This window comes from Pristiophorus japonicus, unplaced genomic scaffold, assembly GCF_044704955.1.
Source record: "Pristiophorus japonicus isolate sPriJap1 unplaced genomic scaffold, sPriJap1.hap1 HAP1_SCAFFOLD_824, whole genome shotgun sequence".
Lineage (NCBI taxonomy): Eukaryota > Metazoa > Chordata > Chondrichthyes > Pristiophoridae > Pristiophorus > Pristiophorus japonicus.
Window position 1 is genome coordinate 38995 of NW_027254745.1, and position 24600 is coordinate 63594.

At 45.3% G+C, this 24600-nt stretch overlaps 1 long non-coding RNA gene and 4 other non-coding genes across 5 annotated transcripts; all 5 read right to left on the reverse strand.

Moving 5' to 3' along the window:
- Window positions 1-430: 430 nt before the first annotated feature.
- Window positions 431-511, reverse strand: trnas-aga (transfer RNA serine (anticodon AGA)). Its single transcript has one exon. It is a non-coding gene; the product is annotated as a tRNA-Ser (tRNA).
- Window positions 512-731: 220 nt separating this feature from the next.
- trnad-guc (transfer RNA aspartic acid (anticodon GUC)) lies at window positions 732-803 on the reverse strand. The gene has a single exon. It is a non-coding gene; the product is annotated as a tRNA-Asp (tRNA).
- A 3538-nt stretch (window positions 804-4341) lies between these two features.
- trnas-aga (transfer RNA serine (anticodon AGA)) lies at window positions 4342-4422 on the reverse strand. Its single transcript has one exon. It is a non-coding gene; the product is annotated as a tRNA-Ser (tRNA).
- A 5763-nt stretch (window positions 4423-10185) lies between these two features.
- trnas-aga (transfer RNA serine (anticodon AGA)) lies at window positions 10186-10266 on the reverse strand. Its single transcript has one exon. It is a non-coding gene; the product is annotated as a tRNA-Ser (tRNA).
- A 5504-nt stretch (window positions 10267-15770) lies between these two features.
- LOC139257360 (uncharacterized) lies at window positions 15771-24370 on the reverse strand. Its single transcript, XR_011592283.1, has 2 exons — window positions 24294-24370; window positions 15771-16400 (listed from the first exon to the last, which is right to left on the reverse strand). It is a non-coding gene; the product is annotated as an uncharacterized lncRNA (long non-coding RNA).
- Window positions 24371-24600: the final 230 nt, after the last annotated feature.

A 24600-nucleotide genomic window follows, 5' to 3' on the forward strand; every position in this document is an offset into this window, starting at 1 on the left:
GAATGCGGCCACTGAACCAAAGCCAATACAAAAGTTCACAACCGTATTATTTTCCCCAAGTCGTTTTTATAAGTTCCAGGACATACCAAATTCATGGTGATGATTTCCAGTGACAGTTGCACATAAACAGAGACATATAAATAGATAGACAGACACAGAGACCCACAAACACATAACCAAAAATTTGCACGCACCAACAGGCATGCACAGATGCCTCAGACATCTCGAGGGATAGATAGGCTGAATCACTGTCGCAACTTTGACTGATGTTTGCGATTTTTGAAACGGATGTATCGTGAATATTGCAGATTAATAAAAATGAGAAAAAAATGTCAAAGTTGAAAGGTGTGGGACGTTATTCCATCTATCTCAGGATCAGTTTGGCAGAGAACCGGTTAAATTGTGAAATGGAATGAAAAATGCTGAGAATCGTAGTCGGCAGGATTCGAACCTGCGCGGGATAACCCAATGGATTTCTAGTCCATCGCCTTAACCACTCGGCCACGACTACTGCGTCGCTGCCTTTTTAAACTTTACTCAGAAAAAACTCAGTCATCCATCTCTGTGCAGCAGACGGGCAAAGACTCCTGAAAAATTCTCCATTTGCTAAAAATCTGGACGAGACAATCTCATCCACCTGTTTTTTTGACAGTTCCATATTGCTCTGGAACTTTTTAACATGCATCTCTTCCAAGAAACAGAAGTAAAACTCGACATCTTGAAACAACTGCCTCCCCGTCGGGGAATTGAACCCCGGTCTCCCGCGTGACAGGCGGGGATACTCACCACTATACTAACGAGGAACTGACGGGTACCAATTCTGTCAGAGCAGGAATCGAGTCACTGTGAACAGAACTGGACACCAGGAGAAGTCGACAGAAACATTGAGAGACAGAGACAAACCGACAAACAGGGAGAGACAGACAGCGAGATAGAGACAACGAGAGACAGAAAGTGTGAGACTGAGAAGGAGAGGCAGACTGAGTGAGAAAAAGACTCAAATATATACATATACAGAGATGTGTGTGTGTGATCTATTAAGAGAGAGAGGGAAAGAGTGAGAGAAAGACAATGATAAAGACAGTGACAAGGAGAGAGACAGATAGAGAGAGAGCGATAGAGACTAAAACAGAAAATGATGGAAATACTTCTCAGCTTACAGGCAGGGACTAACAGAGACAAGCAAAGACATGGACAGACCGAAATGATGGGAAAGAGAGAGCCAGTCACACAAAGAGTCAGAGAGAATCCCATTGGACCAGACGTGGCACCGTGAGAAAGAGACAGATTGAGAGACAAAGACAAACAGAGAAACAGGGACAGACAGAGTGAGTCAGACTGAGAGAGACAAAGACTCAAACATACAAAACTCTCTGAAGAGAGAGAGAGAGGCAGAAACCGAGCGACACAGATACATTTCACAATTTCATTTCATTATCGGTTCAGAGTGTCACATTGTTACAGAAAATTGCTGATTCAACCGATGAAAATCCGGTCTCACTGATCAGAATGGGAGGAAATCCGTGTTAAATTAAAGAGACACCAGGAGTGGGGGACGAACCCACGCGGGACAAACCCATTGAGTTTTAAGGCCAACGCCTCAACCACTCGGCTATTCTGGTCCTTTGAGAACCTGGATTCTGTCTCTGTGAGAATCTGGGCTTCAACCCCAACCCCACATACAAACACATGCACATCGGCTTTCAGTGAGCATTTACGAACATTTTTAGTAATATTGACACGGGGGCAACTCTCCTATTCTTTTTCGAGTAATGCACTGGAAACTTTCATATCCACCCGAGGGTGCAGACGGAGCTTCAATTTAACATTTCATCCGAAAGTCAACAGCTTCAACATTACAAAATTCCCCAAGTGCTGCACTTGAGTGTTAGCCAAGATGATATGCTCAAGTCTCAGGAGTGCGACTTGAACAGACAAACTCCCGATTCAGTCGAGAATGCGGCCACTGAACCAAAGCCGATACAAAAGTTCACAACCGTATTATTTTCCCCAAGTCGTTTTTATAAGTTCCAGGACATACCAAATTCATGGTGATGATTTCCAGTGACAGTTGCACATACACAGAGACATATAAATAGATAGACAGACACAGAGACCCACACACACATAACCAAAAATTTGCACGCACCAACAGGCATGCACAGGTGCCTCAGACATCTCGAGGGATAGATAGGCTGAATCACTGTCGCAACTTTGACTGATGTTTGCGATTTTTGAAACGGATGTATCGTGAATATTGCAGATTAATAAAAATGAGAAAAAAATGTCAAAGTTGAAAGGTGTGGGACGTTATTCCATCTATCTCAGGATCAGTTTGGCAGAGAACCGGTTAAATTGTGAAATGGAATGAAAAATGCTGAGAATCGTAGACGGCAGGATTCGAACCTGCGCGGGATAACCCAATGGATTTCTAGTCCATCGCCTTAACCACTCGGCCACGACGGCTGCGTCGCTGCCTTTTTAAACTTTACTCAGAAAAAACTCAGTCATCCATCTCTGTGCAGCAGACGGGCAAAGACTCCTGAAAAATTCTCCATTTGATAAAAATCTGGACGAGACAATCTCATCCACCTGTTTTTTTGACAGTTCCATATTGCTCTGGAACTTTTTAATATGCATCTCTTCCAAGAAACAGAAGTAAAATTCGACATCTTGAAACAACTGCCTCCCCGTCGGGGAATTGAACACCCGGTCTCCAGCGTGACAGGCGGGGATACTCACCACTATACTAACGAGGAACTGACGGGTACCAGTTCTGTCAGAGCAGGAATCGAGTCACTGTGAACGGAACTGGACACCAGGAGAAGTCGACAGACACGTTGAGAGACAGAGACAAACCGACAAACAGGGAGAGACAGACAGCGAGATACAGACAACGAGAGACAGAAAGTGTGAGACTGAGAAGGAGAGGCAGACTGAGTGAGAAAAAGACTCAAATATATACATATACAGAGATGTGTGTGTGTGATCTATTAAGAGAGAGAGGGAAAGAGTGAGAGAAAGACAATGATGAAGGCAGTGACAAGGAGAGAGACAGATAGACAGAGAGCGATAGAGACTAAAACAGAAAATGATGGAAATACTTCTCAGCTTACAGGCAGGGACTAACAGAGACAAGCAAAGACATGGACAGACCGAAATGATGGGAAAGAGAGAGCCAGTCACACAAAGAGTCAGAGAGAATCCCATTGGACCAGACGTGGCACCGTGAGAAAGAGACAGATTGAGAGACAAAGACAAACAGAGAAACAGGGACAGACAGAGTGAGTCAGACTGAGAGAGACAAAGACTCAAACATACAAAACTCTCTGAAGAGAGAGAGAGAGGCAGAAACCGAGCGACACAGATACATTTCACAATTTCATTTCATTATCGGTTCAGAGTGTCACATTGTTACAGAAAATTGCTGATTCAACCGATGAAAATCCGGTCTCACTGATCAGAATGGGAGGAAATCCGTGTTAAATTAAAGAGACACCAGGAGTGGGGGACGAACCCACGCGGGACAAACCCATTGAGTTTTAAGGCCAACGCCTCAACCACTCGGCTATTCTGGTCCTGTGAGAACCTGGATTCTGTCTCTGTGAGAATCTGGGCTTCAACCCCAACCCCACATACAAACACATGCACATCGGCTTTCAGTGAGCATTTACGAACATTTTTAGTAATATTGACACGGGGGCAACTCTCCTATTCTTTTTCGAGTAATGCACTGGAAACTTTCATATCCACCCGAGGGTGTAGACGGAGCTTCAATTTAACATTTCATCCGAAAGTCAACAGCTTCAACATTACAAAATTCCCCAAGTGCTGCACTTGAGTGTTAGCCAAGATGATATGCTCAAGTCTCAAGAGTGCGACTTGAACAGACAAACTCCCGATTCAGTCGAGAATGCGGCCACTGAACCAAAGCCGATACGAAAGTTCACAACCGTATTATTTTCCCCAAGTCGTTTTTATAAGTTCCAGGACATACCAAATTCATGGTGATGATTTCCAGTGACAGTTGCACATACACAGAGACATATAAATAGATAGACAGACACAGAGACCCACACACACATAACCAAAAATTTGCACGCACCAACAGGCATGCACAGATGCCTCAGACATCTCGAGGGATAGATAGGCTGAATCACTGTCGCAACTTTGACTGATGTTTGCGATTTTTGAAACGGATGTATCGTGAATATTGCAGATTAATAAAAATGAGAAAAAAATGTCAAAGTTGAAAGGTGTGGGACGTTATTCCATCTATCTCAGGATCAGTTTGGCAGAGAACCGGTTAAATTGTGAAATGGAATGAAAAATGCTGAGAATCGTAGTCGGCAGGATTCGAACCTGCGGGGGATAACCCAAGGGATTTCTAGTCCATCGCCTTAACCACTCGGCCACGACTACTGTGTCGCTGCCTTTTTAAACTTTACTCAGAAAAAACTCAGTCATCCATCTCTGTGCAGCAGACGGCCAAAGACTCCTGAAAAATTCTCCGTTTGCTAAAAATCTGGACGAGTCAATCTCCTCTACCTGTATTTTTACAGTTCCATATTGCTCTGGAACTTTTTAATATGCATCTCTTCCAAGAAACAGAAGTAAAATTCGACATCTTGAAACAACTGCCTCCCCGTCGGGGAATTGAACGCCGGTCTCCCGCGTGACAGGCGGGGATACTCACCACTATACTAACGAGGAACTGACGGGTACCAGTTCTGTCAGAGCAGGAATCGAGTCACTGTGAACGGAACTGGACACCAGGAGAAGTCGACAGACACGTTGAGAGACAGAGACAAACCGACAAACAGGGAGAGACAGACAGCGAGATACAGACAACGAGAGACAGAAAGTGTGAGACTGAGAAGGAGAGGCAGACTGAGTGAGAAAAAGACTCAAATATATACATATACAGAGATGTGTGTGTGTGATCTATTAAGAGAGAGAGGGAAAGAGTGAGAGAAAGACAATGATAAAGACAGTGACAAGGAGAGAGGCAGATAGAGAGAGAGCGATAGAGACTAAAACAGAAAATGATGGAAATACTTCTCAGCTTACAGGCAGGGACTAACAGAGACAAGCAAAGACATGGACAGACCGAAATGATGGGAAAGAGAGAGCCAGTCACACAAAGAGTCAGAGAGAATCCCATTGGACCAGACGTGGCACCGTGAGAGAGAGACAGATTGAGAGACAAAGACAAACAGAGAAACAGGGACAGACAGAGTGAGTCAGACTGAGAGAGACAAAGACTCAAACATACAAAACTCTCTGAAGAGAGAGAGAGAGGCAGAAACCGAGCGACACAGATACATTTCACAATTTCATTTCATTATCGGTTCAGAGTGTCACATTGTTACAGAAAATTGCTGATTCAACCGATGAAAATCCGGTCTCACTGATCAGAATGGGAGGAAATCCGTGTTAAATTAAAGAGACAACAGGAGTGGGGGACGAACCCACGCGGGACAAACCCATTGAGTTTTAAGGCCAACGCCTCAACCACTAGGCTATTCTGGTCCTGTGCCAACCTGGATTCTGTCTCTGTGAGAATCTGGGCTTCAACCCCAACCCCACATACAAACACATGCACATCGGCTTTCAGTGAGCATTTACGAACATTTTTAGTAATATTGACACGGGGGCAACTCTCCTATTCTTTTTCGAGTAATGCACTGGAAACTTTCATATCCACCCGAGAGTGCAGACGGAGCTTCAATTTAAAATTTCATCCGAAAGTCAACAGCTTCAACAATGTAAAATTCCCCAAGTGCTGCACTTGACTGTTCGCCAAGATGATATTATCAAGTCTCAGGCGACTTGAACACACAAACTCCCGATTCAGTCGAGAATGCGGCCACTGAACCAAAGCCGATACAAAAGTTCACAACCGTATTATTTTCCCCAAGACTTTTTTATAAGTTCCAGGACATACCAAATTAATACTGATGATTTCCACAGACAGTTGCACATACACAAAGACATATAAAGAGATAGACAGACACAGAGACACAAACACACATAAGCAAACATTTGCACGCACCAACGGGCATGCACAGATGCCTTCGACATCTCGAGGGATGGACAGGCTGAATCACTGTCGCAACTTTGACTGATTGTTGCGATTCTTTAAACGGATGTATGGTGAATATTGCAGATTAATTAAAATGAGAAACAAATGTCAGTGTTGAAATGTGTGGGACGTTATTCCATCTATCTCAGGATCAGTTTGGCAGAGAACCGGTTAAATTGTGAAATGGAATGAAAAATGCTGAGAAACCTAGTCGGCAGGATTCGAACCTGAGCGGGATAACCCAATGGAATTCTAGTCCATCGCCTTAACCACTCGGCCACGACTACTGTGTCGCTGCCATTTTAAACGTTACTCAGAAAAAAACTCAGTCATCCATCTCTGTGCAGCAGACGGCCAAAGACTCCTGAAAAATTCTCCGTTTGCTAAAAATCTGGACGAGACAATCTCATCTACCTGTATTTTTACAGTTTGATATTGCTCGAGAACTTTTTGATATGCATCTCTTCCAAGAAACAGAAGTAAAATTCTACATTTTGAAACAACTACCTCCCAGTGGAGGATTTGAACCCGCGTCCCCGACGTGACAGGTGGGGATACTCACCACTATACTAACGAGGAACTGACGGGTACCAGTTCTGTCAGAGCAGGAATCGACTCACTGTGAACAGAACTGGACAGCATGAGAAGTCGACAGACACATTGAGAGACAGAGACAAACCGACAAACAGGGAGAGACAGACAGCGAGATAGAGACAACGAGAGACGGAAAGTGTGAGACTGAGAAGGAGAGGCAGACTGAGTGAGAAAAAGACTCAAATATGTACATATACAGAGATGTGTGTGTGTGATCTATTAAGAGAGAGAGGGAAAGAGTGAGAGAAAGACAATGATAAAGACAGTGACGCGGAGAGAGAGAAATAGAGAGAGAGCGATAGAGACTAAAACAGAAAATGATGGAAATACTTCTCAGCTTACAGACAGGGAATAACAGAGACAGGCAAAGACATGGACAGACCGAAATGATGGGAAAGAGAGAGCCAGTCAGACACAGAGTCTGAGAGAATCCTCTTGGAACAGACGTGGCACCGTGAGAAAGAGACAGATTGAGAGACAGAGACAAACAGAGAAACAGGGACAGACAGTGAGTCAGACTGAGAGAGACAAAGACTCAAACATACAAAACTCTCTGAAGAGAGAGAGAGGCAGAAACCGAGCGACACAGATACATTTCACAATTTCATTTCATTATCGGTTCAGAGTGTCACATTGTTACAGAAAATTGCTGATTCAACCGATGAAAATCCGGTCTCACTGATCAGAATGGGAGGAAATCCGTGTTAAATTAAAAAGATATCAGGAGTGGGGGACGAACCCACGCGGGACAAGCCCATTGAATTTAAGGCCAACGCCTCAACCACTCGGCTATTCTGGTCCTGTGAGAACCGGGATTCTGTCTCTGTGAGAATCTGGGCTTCAACCCCAACCCCACATACAAACACATGCACATCGGCTTTCAGTGAGCATTTACGAACATTTTTAGCAATATTGACACGGGGGCAACTCTCCTATTCTTTTTCGAGTAATGCACTGGGAACTTTCATATCCACCTGTGGGTACAGATGGTGCTTCAATTCAACATTTCATCCGAAAGTCAACAGCTTCAACAATGTAAAATTCCCCAAGTGCTGCACTTGAGTGTTCGCAAAGATGATATTCTCAAGTCTCAGGCGACTTGAACACACAAACTCCCGATTCAGTCGAGAATGCGGCAACTGAACCAAAGCCGATACAAAAGTTCACAACCGTATTATTTTCCCCAAGTCTTTTTTATAAGTTCCAGAACATACCAAATTAATAGTGATGATTTCCACAGACAGTTGCACATACACAGAGACATATAAAGAGATAGACAGACACAGAGACACAAACACACATAACCAAAAATTTGCACGCACCAACGGGCATGCACAGATGCCTCAGACATCTCGAGGGACAGACAGGCTGAATCACTGTCGCACCTTTGACTGATGTTTGCGATTTTTGAAACGGATGTATCGTAAATATTGCAGATTAATAAAAATGAGAAAAAAATATCAAAGTTGAAAGGTGTGGGACGTTATTCCATCTATCTCAGGATCAGTTTGGCAGAGAACCGGTTAAATTGTGAAATGGAATGAAAAATGCTGAGAAACGTAGTCGGCAGGATTCGAACATGTGCGGGATAACCCAATGGAATTCTAGTCCATCGCCTTAACCACTCGGCCACGACTACTGTGTCGCTGCCATTTTAAACGTTACTCAGAAAAAAACTCAGTCATCCATCTCTGTGCAGCAGACGGCCAAAGACTCCTGAAAAATTCTCCGTTTGCTAAAAATCTGGACGAGGCAATCTCATCTACCTGTATTTTTACAGTTCGATATTGCTCGAGAACTTTTTAATATGCATCTCTTCCAAGAAACAGAAGTAAAATTCTACATTTTGAAACAACTACCTCCCAGTGGGGGAATTGAACCCGCGTCCCCGACGTGACAGGTGGGGACACTCACCACTATACTAACGAGGAACTGACGGGTACCAGTTCTGTCAGAGCAGGAATCGACTCACTGTGAACAGAACTGGACAGCATGAGAAGTCGACAGACACATTGAGAGACGGAGACAAACCGACAAACAGGGAGAGACAGACAGCGGGATAGAGACAACGAGAGACAGAAAGTGTGAGACTGAGAAGGAGAGGCAGACTGAGTGAGAAAAAGACTCAAATATGTACATATACAGAGATGTGTGTGTGTGATCTATTAAGAGAGAGAGGGAAAGAGTGAGAGAAAGACAATGATAAAGACAGTGACGCGGAGAGAGAGAGATAGAGAGATAGCGATAGAGACTAAAACAGAAAATGATGGAAATACTTCTCAGCTTACAGGCAGGGAATAACAGAGACAGGCAAAGACATGGACAGACCGAAATGATGGGAAAGAGAGAGCCAGTCAGACAAAGAGTCTGAGAGAATCCTATTGGAACAGACGTGGCACCGTGAGAAAGAGACAGATTGAGAGACAGAGACAAACAGAGAAACAGGGACAGACAGAGTGAGTCAGACTGAGAGAGACAAAGACTCAAACATACAAAACTCTCTGAAGAGAGAGAGAGGCAGAAACCGAGCGACACAGATACATTTCACAATTTCATTTCATTATCGGTTCAGAGTGTCACATTGTTACAGAAAATTGCTGATTCAACCGATGAAAATCCGGTCTCACTGATCAGAATGGGAGGAAATCCGTGTTAAATTAAAAATGTACCAGGAGTGGGGGACGAACCCACGCGGGACAAGCCCATTGAATTTAAGGCCAACGCCTCAACCACTCGGCTATTCTGGTCCTGTGAGGACCGGGATTCTGTCTCTGTGAGAATCTGGGCTTCAACCCCAACCCCACATACAAACACATGCACATCGGCTTTCAGTGAGCATTTACGAACATTTTTAGCAATATTGACACGGGGGCAACTCTCCTATTCTTTTTCGAGTAATGCACTGGGAACTTTCATATCCACCTGTGGGTGCAGATGGTGCTTCAATTCAACATTTCATCCGAAAGTCAACAGCTTCAACATTACAAAATTCCCCAAGTGCTGCACCTGAGTGTTCGCCAAGATGATATTCTCAAGTCTCAGGCGACTTGAACAAACAAACTCCCGATTCAGTCGAGAATGCGGCCACTGAACCAAAGCCGATACAAAAGTTCACAACCGTATTATTTTCCCCAAGTCTTTTTTATAAGTTCCAGAACATACCAAATTAATAATGATGATTTCCACAGACAGTTGCACATACACAGAGACATATAAAGAGATAGACAGACACAGAGACACACACACACATAACCAAAAATTTGCACGCACCAACGGGCATGCACAGATGCCTTACACATCTCGAGGGATAGACAGGCTGAATCACTGTCGCAACTTTGACTGATGTTTGCGATTTTTGAAACGGATGTATCGTGAATATTGCAGATTAATAAAAATGAGAAAAACATGTCAAAGTTGAAAGGTGTGGGATGTTATTCCATCTATCTCAGGATCAGTTTGGCAGAGAACCGGTGAAATTGTGAAATGGAATGAAAAATGCTGAGAATCGTAGTGGGCAGGATTCGAACCTGCGCGGGATAACCCAATGGATTTCTAGTCCATCGCCTTAACCACTCGGCCACGACTACTGCGTCGCTGCCTTTTTAAACTATACTCAGAAAAAACTCAGTCATCCATCTCTGTGCAGCAGACGGCCAAAGACTCCTGAAAAATTCTCCGTTGGCTAAAAATCTGGACGAGGCAATCTCATCTACCTGTATTTTTGCAGTCCGATATTGCTTGGAACTTTTTGATATGCATCTCTTCCAAGAAACAGAAGTGAAATTCGACATCTTGCAACAACTGCCTTCCCGTTGGGGAATTGAAACCCGGTCTCTCGCGTGACAGGCAGGGATACTCACCAGTATACTAACGAGGAACTGACGGGTACCAGTTCTGTCAGAGCAGGAATCGAGCCACTGTGAACAGATCTGGACACCATGAGAAGTCGACAGACACATTGAGAGACAGAGACAAACCGACAAACAGGGAGAGACAGACAGCGAGATAGAGACAACGAGAGACAGAAAGTGTGAGACTGAGAAGGAGAGGCAGACTGAGTGCGAAAAAGAATCAAATATATACATATACAGAGATGTGTGTGTGTGTGATCTATTGAGAGAGAGAGGGAAAGAGTGAGAGAAAGACAATGATAAAGACAGTGACAAGGAGAGAGACAGATAGAGAGAGAGCGATAGAGATTAAAACAGAAAATGATGGAAATACTTCTCAGCTTACAGGCAGGGACTAACAGAGACAGGCAAAGACAGGGACAGACCGAAATGATGGGAAAGAGAGAGCCAGTCAGACAAAGAGGCTGTGAGAATCCCATTGGAACAGACGTGTATTTAGATTTACAGAAGGCATTCGATGAGGTGCCTCACAAGAGATTATTATACGAGCAAGGATTAAGGATTGGTTAATTGACAGAAAACAGAGAGTAGGAATAAACGGGTGATTTTCGGGTTGGCAGGCTGTAACTGCTGGGGTGCTGCAAGAATCGGTGCTTGGGCCCCAGCTATTCACAATCTATATCAATAATTTGAATGAGGGGACCAAATGTCATATATCGAAGTCTGCTGAGGCTACAAAGCTCGTTGGGGATGTAAGTGTGAGGAGGATGAAAAGAGGTTTCAAACGGATATGTACAGGCTCAGTGAGTGGGCAAGAACATGGAAAATAAAATATAATGTGAAGAAATGTTAAGTTAGACACTTATAGTAAAAATAGAAAGGCAGAGTATTTTTTTTAAATGGTGAGAGTTTGGGAAACATTCTGTTCAGAGGGACGTGGGTGTTCTTGTACACAAATCGCTAAAAGTTAATATGCAGGTGCAGCAAGCAATTAAGAACTCAATAGGTTTATTGGCCTTTATTAAAAGAGGATTTGAATATTTACGTCTTACTGCAATTATACAGGGCCCTGGTGAGACCACACCTGGAGTATTGTGTGCAGTTTTGGTCTCCTTACCGAAGGAAAGATAAACTTGCTATAGAGGGAGTGCAATGAAGATTCACCACTCTGATTGCTGGGATGGGGGGATTGTCCTATGAGAGATTGAGTAGACCAGGCCTATATTCTCCAGCGTTTAGAAGAATGAGAGGTGAGAGACGAGACACACATCCCCTGAACAAATTTTTAAAAAGAGATGTGAGGTGCTTAAATTTAATCAAGGGCACCAGCTAAATTATTAGACACACTCCCGGTCCTTCAGGGCCTGTGTCCAGGGGAGAAGCTGATGGGTTTATCTGATCATCTTTGGGTAAAATGTTGTGTTCATTGAGCTGAGCACCTCGTGCCAGCATCAAACACTCTCCAGTCGGGCACAGCATGGGTTAGATACAGATTGAACCCATCGGTCGCTCCTCGACACAGATACTGAGGGACAGGGAGTGTCTGGGACACTGACATTTCTCACTCAATAAGGTATAAATTGATCCTGTACCTCTCCCCATTAATCCTGGGCTCCACACGGCTCGAATCCTGCTCCTGTTGCCCTTCCTGTGACAGCACTGAGCTCAACCCAGCCCATAATGAGCAGGGCTCAGGAAGGGTGGTTGCTAGGCGCTGCAGTGATGTCACTAAGCAGGGCCATTCAGCCAAGCTGGTCCTCTCCTTGTCCCTTTAAAGGTGGAGAGCTGGGACATCCTGTCTCAACACACACACCCTGATCATACTGAGAATCCCCAGGGAAGGCCCAAGGCCCAGAATGTGGAACACAACCAAGGGGGAAAGAGGAGGAGAGAAGGGGATGTAAATCAAGGAGTAGCGACTGAGGGCCACCAAGCTTCAGTTTTAGAGCCTCTAGAATTCAGGAGGGGGAAGAGTTAGTTAGAAATATAGAAACATAGAAAATAGGTGCAGGAATTGGCCATTCGGCCCTTCGAGCCTGCACCACCATTCAATAAGATCATGGCTGATCATTCACCTCAGTACCTCTTTCCTGCTTTCTCTCCATACCACTTGATCCCTTTAGAGGTAAGGGCCATATCTAACCCACTCTTGAATATATGTAACGAACTGGCATCAACAACTCTCTGCGGCAGAGAATTCCACAGGTTAACAACTTTGAGTGAAGAAGTTTCTCCTCATCTCGGTCCTAAATGGCTTACCTCTTATCCTTAGACTATGTCCCCTGGTTCTGGACTTTCTCAACATCGGGAACATTCTTCCTGCATCGAACCTGTCCAGTGCCATCAGAATCTTATATGTTTCTATGAGATCCCCTCTCATTCTTCTAAACTCCAGTGAATACAGGCCCAGTCGATCGAGTCTCTCATCATAGGTCAGTCCTGCCGACCCTGGAATCAGTCACGTGAACCTTTGCTGCACTCCCTCAATAGCAAGAATGTCCTTCTTCAGATTAAGAGACCAAAACTGAGCACAAAGTTCCAGTTGAGGCCTCACGAAGGCCATGCACAACTGCAGTAAGACCTCCCTGCTTCTATACTCAAATCCGCTTGCAATGAAGGCCAACTTACCATTTGCCTTTTTCACCACCTGCTGTACCTGCAAGCCAACTTGCAATGACTGATGTACCATGACACCCTTGTCCCATTGCAACTCCCCTTTTCTTAATCTGTCGCCATTCAGATAATATTCTGTCTTCATGTTTTAGCCATCAAGTGGATAACCTCACATTTATCCACATTATACTTCATCTGCCATGCATTTGCCTGTCCAAGTCACCCTGCAGGCTCTTAGCATCCTCCTCACAGCTCACACCGCGATCCAGCTTAGTATCATCTGCAAACTTGGAGATATTACACTCCATTCCTCCATCTAAATCATTGATGTATATTGTAAATAGCTGGGGTCCCAGCACTGAGCCATGCGGCACCTCACGAGTAACTGCCTGCCATTCTGAAAAGTATCCGTTTATCCAGACTTTATGCTTCCTGTCTGCCAACCAGTTCTCTATCCACATCCATACTTTAACCCTAATACCATGTGCTTTAATTTTGCACACCAATCTCTTGTGTGGGACCTTGTCAAAAAAGTTTTGAAAGTCCAAATACACCACATCCACTGGTTCACCCTTGTCCACTCGACTAGTTACATCCTCAAACAATTCTCGAAGATTTGACAAGCATGATTTCCCTTTCATAAATCCATGCTGACTTGGACCGATCCCGTCACTGCTTTCCAAATGCGCTGCTATTTCATCTTTAATAATTGATTCCAACATTTTCCCCACGACCGATGTCAGGCTAACCAGTCTATAATTACCCGTTTTCCTCTCCCCCCTTTTTTAAAAAGTGGTGTTATATTAGCCACCCTCCAGTTCATAGGAACTGATACCGAGTCGATAGACTGTTGGAAAATGATGAGCAATGCATCCACTATTTCTCGGGCCACTTCCTTAAGTACCTTGGGATGCAGACTGTAGTTTCAGGATCCAGGGAGAGAACAAGGAGCAGATGGGGAGACTGGCGTGGACTCCAGCACAGTGAGGATGTCGGGGGAGGGAGATTGTGTCGGGTCGTGTATTAAGGGTGAAGGAGGGAGAAGAGAGGAAAAGTCAAAGGAGCAATTACTGCAGCAGTGTCCATCAATAGTGATAGAGAGAAGGTGGGGGTCAGAGTGGGCCTGGACTGGCAGGTAAACTGTTTGTTTGCTGTGAGCAGCTTTCCTTCTGTCACAAATAGCCTCCTGTAGCCCAGTGACACAAACAGCCCATTAAACGCCTCCAATGTCCTTTGGTCTGTTGAGGTCTCCCTTTGTGAAACATCAGCTGTTGTTAAAGCTTCTCATTCTGAATCGCTTACAGTGAGACAGTATCCACTGTCCGTTTTATTCCATGGGCTTCATCTTTGCTGGTATTGGTAACAGGCCCGGGATCACTAAACATAAAACCCAGTCTGTGAATCACTTTCAGCTACTGGACTTAGTATGTTCCCCACTGCACCTCTCTCACCTTCTATGTGTGAATAGAGCATCACGTCTGCAAAGCTGGTTTAAGTTTATATCCAGGCAGAAAATATATTTACGAAAAGCCTGTAGGCCGATGAGACAGTGCTCAGGTGCCAGTGTGCTGCTGGTTTGCCCGGCATTTTGCCTGTAATGGAAGATAACTGAACATGTCTCTCAGTGTAACCTTTGCTGTAATGAAATGTGTCTTTTAATAAGCCTCATGTCCTTGCTCATGTCTGCTGCAATTGTGTAGAAAGGGGATGTGTGGATGATGGTGTTTGTATCGAGATGTGAAACAAGGAAACGGTATGTGTGTGTGGCAGTGACACAGCCTTGTGGTCACAGGCAGAACCATGCACCGATATCCTTGTGGTTATGGTTTGAGCAGGGCCAGTTCATGAATGCTCAAGCTCAGAGGTGCCAGAGATCGGGAGCAGAGGCAGTAAATCAAATCTAAATGTAAATTCCGATGTAGTTTATTTCATGTATTCCTATTTTAATAGCTTTTTCTGAATGTGGCCTATGCCAAGTGCCAGGATATTGGATCAGGCCCACCATAGAAAATGAGTTTGACACCTTGAGGTAGACAATGTCAACCAGATTCCCCCATCCACCAACCTAACAACTTCTTTACAAACTCAAGCTAGCTTGTAAGACGTGACCATGTTTACCGGAATCCATGTTCAGTATCTCTAATGGCCCCTTCCCTTTCCCCATGATGGAAAACAGCATCTCCCAGGAACCCTTCAAGCACCTTCCCAGTGATCGAGGTCACGTATATGGGCCTTCAGTTCCCGAGCTCTGACTTGTGACCAATTTGAAAAATGGGAACTACGTGTGCTACCTTCCAATCTCAGGGAACAACCCATGATTCTACTGAGCTGTTGGAGATATGGGCAAGGGGCTAACAGAGCACCCATCCCATCTCTTTAAACACACTTGGGTGGATATCATCCGCACCTTACAGCATCAAGATTACCCCGCTCGGTGACTTTGCTGACAGTGAAGTGTGATGAGAAAGACCAAAGTGCCGTTTGCCCCTCTCAGTGTGACCCTGACGGACTGTGCCCATGCTGAAGTTCTCCCCCCATACAATCCTCCCCACAGATTGTCCTCACTGAGCTCCAGCCAGGTGATGCTAAACACTCCCGCATGGTAAAGACAAAAATCCACAGCAATATGTTGAAAGCAACACTAATTTATTTGTCTATATCGCAAATATTAAACTCCAGTCAAGTTACAGGAGTTATTAGCATCAGCAGAAACAAACCTCAACTGTCAGAATGAACATGGTTCAGTCGGGATGTGATTAACAGCAGCAATAATAGCAGAATCCCACCCCTACAGTCACTTGTGAACTCTCTGGTGTTTCATCAGGGTGGATGGCTGAGTGAATCCCTCCCCACACTCGGAGCTGGTGAACGGCCTCTCTCCAGTGTGAACTCGCTGGTGCCTCAGCAGGTCGGCTGACCAAGTGAATCCCTTCCCACAATCGGACCAGCTGAATGGCCTCTCCCCAGTGTGAACTCGCCAATGTGTTTCCAGCTTGAAACATTTCCCACAGTCCCCATATTTACACAGTTTCTCCCCAGTATGACTGCACTTGTGTCTCTCCAGGTTGGCTGATCGGCTGAAGCCTTGTCCACATGCAGAGCACGTGTACCATTTCTCCCCACTGTGAACAGTGCTTTTTGCTTCCATGGTCAAAGGCCGATGATATTCCATTCCCGATGAATCGAGTGACTCCGTCATATCTTAATGTGATGTTTGGTTTGAGCCTCTGGTCGACAAATCTTCTCCTTTTAATAACCTGTAAAGTGAGTTTCAAACAGAAAAAAGGGTGGGTGAGAGAGAACCCATAAAAACACAAAGGCAGGTTCTGAAATTGAGCTGAATGAACCTGGCTATTTGTGCGGCCGCCAACAGAAAAAGTGACCATGAAAGCTGCCGGATAGTCATAATAACCCAACTGATCACCAATGTCCTTCAGGGAAGGGAACCCACCACCCGGTCTGGGCCTACACAAGACTCTGGCCTCTATGGGAGGAGGGAGAGGTGGGCAGGGCGAAGGGGAGGGAATTTAAACATCTGTAACTCGACCAGAACTTTGACAGAACCTCCCAAACCCACAACCTCTCCCACCTAGATGGACCAGGGCAGCAGGTGCATGGAAATCCATCACCTCCAAGTTCCCCTCCAAGTCTCACACCATCCTGACTTGGGCATATATCACCGTTCCTACATCGTCACTGGGTGAAAATCCTGGAACTCCTCACCTAACAGCATTGTGGGAGGGCCTTCACCACACGGACTGCAGCGGTTCGAGAAGGCCCACCATCACCTTGTCAAGGGGCAAATGGAAATTGGAAATATATTCTGGCCATACGAGCGACACCCACATCCTAAGAACGGATTCAAACAAATCTGTATATTGAAAGCCTCTACAGAAATACTTGTTCCTAAAACAATACGCTTCTACCTTGTGCGGGCAGTGTCTGTTTCACAACCTAATCTCCCCAAGAATCCACCGCCGTTGATAGTCTCTCATCGGAAATTGTTGGTCCCGACTGGGCCGAGAGTTACTGGGGGTTAAACCCAGCAGCTTCTCCCCCCTCTCCAATCCAGCTCAAACTGATGCATCAAAGCGATCCACACAGGAGGCCAGGGAGCGACTTCCGCATCCAGCACCCACCCTGATACAGAGCGGCTCTGGATTGGTCTCTCTGTGTTTCCAGTATCGATGGACTTACGATCAGCATATGAGGGAGAAGGGAATGGAGGCTTATGCTGAGAGAGTTAGAACCATAGAATCAGAGAATGGTTACAGCACGAAACAAGATCATTCGGCCCGTCGAGCCCGTGCCAGCTCTCTGTAAGAGCACCTCAGCTAGTCCCACTCCCCCACCCTTACCCCACAGCCCTGCCAATGTTTTTCTTTCAGGTACTTATCCAACTCCCTTTTGAAAGCCGTGATTGAGTCTGCCTCCACCATCCTTTCAGGCCGTGCAATCCAGATATTAAACACTCGCTACGCAAAAAGGTTTTTTCTTGTGTCGCCTTTGTTTCTTTTGCCAATCACCTCAAATTTGTGTCCTCTGGTTCTCGACCCTTCTGCCAATGGGAACAGTATCTCACGATCTACTCTGGCAAGACCACTCATGATTTTGAACATCTCTATCAAATCTCCGCTCAATCTTCCCTGCTCTAAGGGGACATAAGAAATAAGAATGAGAGTCGGCCATTTGCCCCTCAAGCCTGCTCCGTCATTCAATAAAATCATGGCTGATCTAATCATGGACTCAGCTCCACTTCCCCGCCCGCTCCCCATAAAACTTTACTCCCATAATCGCTAAAAAATCTATCTATCTTCGCCTTAAATATATTCAATGATCCGGTCTCCACAGCTCTCTGGGGCAAAGAATGCCACAGAATTAGAACCCTGAGAGAAGAAATTCCCCCTCATCTCAGTTTTAAATGGACAATCCCTTATTCTGAAACTATGCCCCCTAGCTCTAGATTCCCCTATGTGGAAATATCCTCTCTGAATGCACCTTGTCAAGCCACCTCAATATCTTATATGTTTCAATTATATCACCTCTCAGTCTTCTGAACTCGAATGAGTATAGGCGTAAGCTACTCAATCTTTCTTCATAAGTCAACCCCCTCATGTCAGGAATCAACCTAGTGAACCTTCTCTGAGCTGCCTCCAATGAAAGTATATCCTTCCTTAAATACACAGAGACCAAAACTGTACGCAGTACTCCAGGTGTGGCCTCATCAAAACCCTGTACCGTTGTAGCAGGACTTCTCTGCTTTTATACTCTATCCCCCTTGCAACCTCAGCTGCTCCAGTTGTCCAGGTAACTGAAGTCCCTCATCCCTGGAATCATTCTCGTAAATCTTTTCTGCACCCTCTCCAAGGCCTTCACATTATTCCCAAAGTGTGTTGCACATAATTGGGCATAATACTCCAGTTGAGGCCGAACCAGTGTTTTGTACAAGTTCATCATAATATCCACGCGTTTGTACTCTATACTTCTATTTATAAGCAGTGATACTGTCTAGTGTAATATAAACAGGGACAGGGTCTAGTGTAATATAAACAGAGGCAGGGTCGAATGTAATATAAACCGAGACAGGGTCATGTGTAATTATAAACAGTGACATGGTCTAAGGTAATATTTAAAATTACTCCTGGTGCCATGAGCTAGTGAGTACAGAAATAGGAGGATAGAGCAGATGAATGCGTGGCTGGAGAGATGGTACAGGAGGGAGGGCTTTAGATTCCTGATGCATTGGGACCGCTTCTGGAGGGAGGTGGGACCAGTACAAGCCGGACGGGTTGCCCCTCAACAGAGCCGGGACCAATATCCTCGCCGGGGGTGGGGGGGTTTGCCAGTGCTGTTGGGGAGAGTTTAAACTAGCTTGGCAGGGGAATGGGAACCTGAGAATAGATTCAGTAGGTAGGGAAGTAAAGCTGGAATTAGAAAGCAAAAATGTAGAAAGTGAGTTTGAAGGACAGAAGAAAAAAGCAGGAAAAACAGGTAAAAAAAACAAATTTAAAAGTTCTTTGTCTAAATGCACATAACATTCGTAACAAAATAGATGAGTTGACGGCACAAATAGATACAGATGGGTATGATCTGATAGCCATTACAGAGACGTGGTTGCAAGGTGACCAGGACTGGGAACTAAATATTCAAGGATATTTGACAATTCGGAAGGACAGACAGAAAAAAAGGAGGTGGGATAGCTCTGTTAATAAAGGATGAGATCAGTGCGTTACTGAGAAACGATATTTGCTCAGAGGATCAAGATATTGAATCAGTTTGGGTGGAGATGAGGAATAATAAAGGGAAAGTCACTGGTGGGCAGAGTCTATAGGCCCCCGAACAGTAGCTACACTGTTGGACGGAGTATAAATCAAGAAATAATGGAGGCTTGTAATAAAGGAACGGCAATATTTATGGGTGATTTTAAACTTCATATTGATTGGACAAAGCAAATTGGCCAGGGTAGCCTTGAGGAGGAGTCCATAGAGTATATCCGGGATAGTTTCCTTGAACAGTACGTTGTGGAACCAACCAGGGAGCAGGCTATCTTAGATATAGTACTGTGTAATGAGGCAGGATTAATAAATGATCTCGTACTAAAAGATCCTCTTGGAATAAGTGACCATAATATGGTTGAATTTCAAATTCAGCTGGAGGGTGAGAAAGTTGGTTCTCAAACTAGGGTCCTAAGCTTAAATAAAGGAGACTGCAGAGGTATGAGGGCAGAGTTGGCTAAAGTGGACTGGGAAAATAGATTAAAGAATGGGACGGTTGATGAGCAGTGGCAGACATTTCAGGAGATATTTCATTACCTGCAACAAAAATATATCCCAATGAGAAGGAGAGACTTAGAGAAGGGATAACCATCCGTGGCTAACTAAGGAAATAAGGGAGGAATCAAATTGAAAACAAAGGCATACGGTGTGGCCAAGACTAGTGGGAGGCCAGAGGTTTATGACATTTTTAAAAGCCAGCAGAGAACGACTAAAAAAATGATTAAGAGGGAAGATAGATGATGAAAGTAAGCTAGCACAGAATACAGAATACAGTAAGAGTCCTTCATGGTAGAAGACACTAAAAACATCCCAGCAGTGGATAAGCGAGGGGCTATCGGTAGGGAGTTACATAATACAATCACTAATGATGTAGTATTAGGTAAAATAATGGGACTAAAGGCAGAACAGTCCCCTGAACATGATGGCTTGCATCCTAGGGTCTTAAGAGAAGTGGCTGCAGAGATAGTGGAAGCATTGGTTGTAATCTACCAAAATTCCCTGGATTCTAGTGCGGTCCCAACAGATTGGAAAGCGCAAATGTAACTTGCCGATTTGAAAAAGGAGGCAGACAAAAAGCAGGAAACCATATACCAGGTAGCCTAACTTCTGTCGTTGGGAAAATGCTGGAGTCCATTATTAAGGAAGCAGTAGCAGGACATTTGGAAAAGCATCATTCATTCAAGCAGATTCAACATGGTTTTATGAAAGGGAAATCAAGTTTACAAATTCGCTGGAGTTCTTTGAGGATGTAACGAGCAGGGTGGATAAGGGGTAAGCAGTGGATGTGATGTATTTGGATTTCCAGAAGGCATTCCATAAGGTGCCACATAAGAGGTTACTGCACAATATAAAAGCTCACTGGGTTGGGGGTAATATATTAACGTGGATAGGGGATTGGCTAACTAACAGAAAACAGAGGGTCGGGATAAATGGGTCATTTTCCAGTTGGCAAACATGACTAGTGGGGTGCCGCAGGGATTGGCGCTGGGTCCTCAACTATTTACAATCCATATTAATGATTTGGATGAAGGGACCGAGTTTGCAGTTGTTACAAAAATTGTGTGGAAGACACAAAAAATCTGCAAAGGGATACAGACAGGTTTAGTCAGAGGGCAAACATTTGGCAGATGAAGTATAATGTGGGAAAATGTGAGGTTATCCACTTTAGCAGAAATAATAGAAACGCAAATTATAATTTAAATGGAGAAAAATTGCAAAGAGCTGCATTACAGAGAGACTTGGGGGTCTTGTGCATGAAACACAAAAAGTTAGTATGCAGGTACGGCAAGTAATCAGGAAGGCAAATGGAATGTTGGCCTTTATTGCAAGGGGGATAGAGTATAAAAGCAGAGAAGTCCTGCTACAACTGTACAGAGTAATGGTGAGGCCTCACCTGGAGTACTGCGTACAGTTTTGGTCTCCGTATGTAAGGAAGGATATACTTACATTGGAGGCTGTTCAGAGAAAGTTCACTAGGTTGGTTCCAGAGATGAGGGGGTTGATTTCTGAGCATAGGTTGAGTAGGTTTAGCCTCTACACATTGGAGTTCAGAAGAACGAGAGGTGATCTTATTGAAACTTAATGATAATGAGGTGGCTCGCCAAGCTGGATGCAGAGGGGATATTCCCATTCATAGGGGAAACTAAAATTAGCGGAAATAGTCTCAGAATAAAGAGCCGCCCACTTAAAGCTGAGATTTCTTCTCTGAGGGTTGTAAATCCATGGAATTAGCTGCCCCAAAGAGCTGTGCAAGCTGGGTCATTGAATATATTTAAGGTGGAGAGAGACACATTTTCAGCGATAAGGGAGTAAAGGGTTATGGGGAGCGGGCACGGATGTGGAGTCGAGTCCATGATCAGATCAGCCATGATCTTATTGAATGGGGAGCAGGCTCGAGGGGCCAAATGGCCTACTCCTGCTCCTATTTCTTATATTCTTATGTTATAGACTGCTTCATCTCCACTCCCAATTTTCCCCACCAATTCTAGCTGCGTACAGTTCGACACTCACTGGCTCCCCTCCCCCCTTGATGGTGCTGACTCTGGCTGAGTCAAGTTCTACAATCACTGGTTTCATCTCCCTCTCCTCCAATAATGGTGCTAACTGTGGCTGGGTCTAGTTCTACACTCACTGGTTCCCCTCCCCTGAAGGCACTGACTCTGGCTGGGCTCAGTTCTACACTCACTGGTTCCTCTCCCCTGAAGGTGCTGACTGTGGCTGGGTTCAGTTCTACACTCACTGGTTCCCCTCCCCTGAAGGTACTGACTCTGGCTGGGTTCAGTTCTACACTCACTGGTTCCCCTCCCCTGAAGGTCCTGACTCTGGCTGGGTTCAGTTCTACACTCACTGGTGCCCCTGCCCTGAAGGTGCTGACTCTGGCTGGGTTCAGTTCTGCACTCACTGGTGCCCCTGCCCTGAAGGTGCTGACTCTGGCTGGGTTCAGTTCCAGACACGAACATTCCAGCACCAAGATGGCCGCGCATGCACTCTGCGACTAACTGCATCAAGATGGCGGAACGCTGAACAAGCATCCTGTACCAAGATGGCCACTGTTACCTTGGGCCTGTGACCGGGAGAAAGCCTCGAAGCTGTTAGCGCCGATATTCCAGTTATTATAGAAACATAGAAACATAGAAAATAGGGCAGGAGTAGGTCATTCGGCCCTTCGAGCCTGCACCGCCATTCAATGAGTTCATGGCTGAACATGCAACTTCAGTAACCCATTCCTGCTTTCTCGCCATACCCCTTGATCCCCCTAGTAGAAAGGACTACATCGAACTCCTTTTTGAATATATTTAGTGAATTGACCTCAACAACTTTCTGTGGTAGCAAATGCCACAGGTTCACCACTCTCTGGATGAAGAGGTTTCTCCTCATCTCGATCCTAAATGGCTTACACCTTATCCTTAAACTCTGACATCTGGTTCTGGGAACATTCTTCCTGCATCTAACCTGTCGAAAACCATCAGAACCCCTCTCATTCTTCTGAACTCCAGTAAATGCAAGCCCAGTTGATCCTGTCTTTCTTGATATGTCAGTCCCACCATCCCGGGAATCAGTCTGGTGAACCTTCGCTGCACTCCCTCTATAGCAAGAATGTCGCTCCTGAAGTTAGGAGACCAAACTGTACACAATACTCCAGGTGTGGCCTCAACAAAGCTCTGTACAACTGTACTAACACCTCCCTGCCCCTGTACTCGAATCCCCACGCTATGAAGGCCAACATGCCGTTTGATTTCTTAACCGCCTCCTGTATCTGCATGCCAACCGTCAATGACTGATGTACCATGACACCCAGGTCTCGTTGCACCTCCCCATTTCCTAATCTGTCACCATTCAGATAATAGTCTGTCTCTCTGTTTTTACCACCAAAGTGGATAACCTCACATTAATCCACATTATACTTCATCTGCCATGCATTTGCCCACTCACCTAACCTATCCAAGTCAATCTGCAGCCTGATAGCATCCTCCTTGCAGCTCAGGTCCCACTTCCCCCAGAACTGGTTCCAATGTCCCAGGAATTTGAATCCCTCCCTCTTGCACCACTGCTCAAGCCACGTATTTATTCTAACTACCCTGCTCCCTCTACTCTGATTAGCACGTGGCACTGGTAGCAATCCAGAGATTACTACCTTTGAGGTTCCACTTTTTAATTTAACTCCTAGCTCCCTAAATTCAGCTTGTAGGACCTCTTCCCGCTTCTTACCTATATCGTTGGTACCTACATGTACCACGACAACTGGCTGTTCACCCTCCTTCTCCAGAATGCTCTGCAGCCGCTCCGAGACATCCTTGACCCTTGCACCAGGGAGGCAACATACCATCCTGGAGTCTCGGTTGCGTCCGCAGAAACTCCTATCTATTCCCTTTAAAGTAGAGTCCCCTATCACTATCGCTCTCCCACTCTTTTTCCCAGTGCCGTCATGCGGTCGGTCAGGAGCTGCAGTTGGACACACTTCCCACACACATAGTAGTCAGGGACAGTGGAAGCGTCCCTGACTTCCCACGTAACACAGGAGGAGCATGACACATGTCCGAGCTCTGCTGCCATGACTTAACCCTTAAATTAATTTACTTACTAAAATTTACTTAAACACCAAACAGCTACTTATTGGTTGGCTGCCAATTAAACCAATCTAAAAGTCAGTCGAAAAGAGAGTTATACTTTCCAGTCGAACAGCCAACCACTTACCAGCTTGGCTGCGACGTCACCTCTCGATTTCAAACCCTCTATCTTTGTCTGCAACTGGTTGGGCTTGTCTCTGGGCCTCTGTCTCCGACTCTCGCACTCCTTATCAGCTGCTCTAGTGTCAGCACAGATAGCAAAAACAAGACAAAGCAGCATCTGCTACCCCTGCTTGCCCGAACTCACCCACTTCCGGGCTTGCAGCGGACACCGGTTGTTTATGAAGCCTCCCCGGCTCCCTGCTGGTCCATTACTCCGCTCCGTCCCGCTGAAAAGGACACTTCTGAGGAGCCTGTCAAAAACATGTCTCCTCCGCCATTACACACACCGCGCATGCTCCAAACACAGCCAGGCCCGCGCCTGCGCACTGAGCTCCTGTAGTCTGGGTGCAGCACATTCTCCCCCGCGGAGCATGCTGGGTACATATGACCATGAGAAATAGGAACAGGAGTGAGCCACCCAGAACCCCGAGCCTGCTCCCCATTCAATAAGG